We start from the raw sequence: 1,165 nt of genomic DNA on the forward strand, positions 1-1,165 counted from the left end.
CACAGTTACAAATATCTTCTAATTTCCTTTATAATTTTTTCTTTGAGTCACTGGGTTTTTTTTTTTTTTTTTTTTGCTGCAAAAAGCTTTATTGTTTCCATTTGGTCCAAGGCTTGGCAGAGGGCTCCAGGGTGGTTAAAAAGCTGCCTAGTGGCTGCAGAGAAGGCTTCAGGCAGAAGCCCTGACACCACAGGGGCTCCTCAAAGGCCACTGGGCTCTGGAGGCTCCTAGTTGTGCTTGAGGGTGAGCCTTTCGAAGAGATACTCGCCCAGCCCAGCCTGGGGACCAGCCAGCCCGTGGAGGTTGGTCAGGTGGTCACCCACCTTCTTGATGAGTTTCACCTCCTCATCTAGGAAGTGGCTCTCCAGGAAGTTGCAGAGGTGGGGGTCTGTCCAGGCAGAACCCAGGGCATGCAGATCCAGAAGGGCCTGGTTCAGGTTCTTCTCCATGTTACTGGCGGCTTCCATAGCGTCCTGGGTTTTACCCCCACTCATCTTGAGATGCCTTCTGCACGTCCTGGAAGAGGGCGCGGCCGCCGCGTTGGTTTTGCATTTTCAAGAGACGCTCGGTGCTCTTGTGCTTCTCTTCGGCCAATTCGCGGAAAAAGTGGCCCACGCCCTCCAGAGCCACATCGTCGCGGTCGAAACAGAAGCCCAGAGAGAGGTAGGTGCAGGAGGCCTGCACATGTATGTTGACCAGGCGGTTGACGGCGGCCTCCACCTCGGTGGAATAATTCTGACGAATCTGGGAGCTCATGGTTGATCGGTAATAAGGAGTTCGACTCAAAAAATGGTGTTGGCTGGTCCCGGTGACTGAGGATAGCTGAGTGGCTGACTCCGAAGGTTGGAGGGTGGATAGATGAGTGGCTGACTCCGAAGGTTGGAGGGTGGTCGGAGGCTGGAGGAAAGGGCGACCCTGGGTCTGTTCCATCCAAACACTGTTGAAGCAAGAGACAGATCCGGGGAACCGCCGAGTGCAATGGAATCGAGTCATTGGTTTTTTGAAGCATATTTCTTAATTTTTAAATAGATGGTAATCTACATATGGCTTGTTATTAATTTTCATCTGAATTTCATTTTGGTCAGAGAATATAGTCTGTGTGATTTCAGTCCTTTGAAATATGTTGAGACTTGCTTTAGGGCCAGAATTATAACCCTTCTTTTGT

General features: G+C 50.6%; 1 pseudogene; it reads right to left on the reverse strand.

Moving 5' to 3' along the window:
- Window positions 1-204: 204 nt before the first annotated feature.
- LOC103018501 (ferritin light chain-like) lies at window positions 205-956 on the reverse strand (annotated as a pseudogene).
- Between the last annotated feature and the right edge of the window lie 209 nt (window positions 957-1,165).

Source organism: Balaenoptera acutorostrata, chromosome 14 (genome assembly GCF_949987535.1).
Source record: "Balaenoptera acutorostrata chromosome 14, mBalAcu1.1, whole genome shotgun sequence".
Classification (NCBI taxonomy): domain Eukaryota; kingdom Metazoa; phylum Chordata; class Mammalia; order Artiodactyla; family Balaenopteridae; genus Balaenoptera; species Balaenoptera acutorostrata.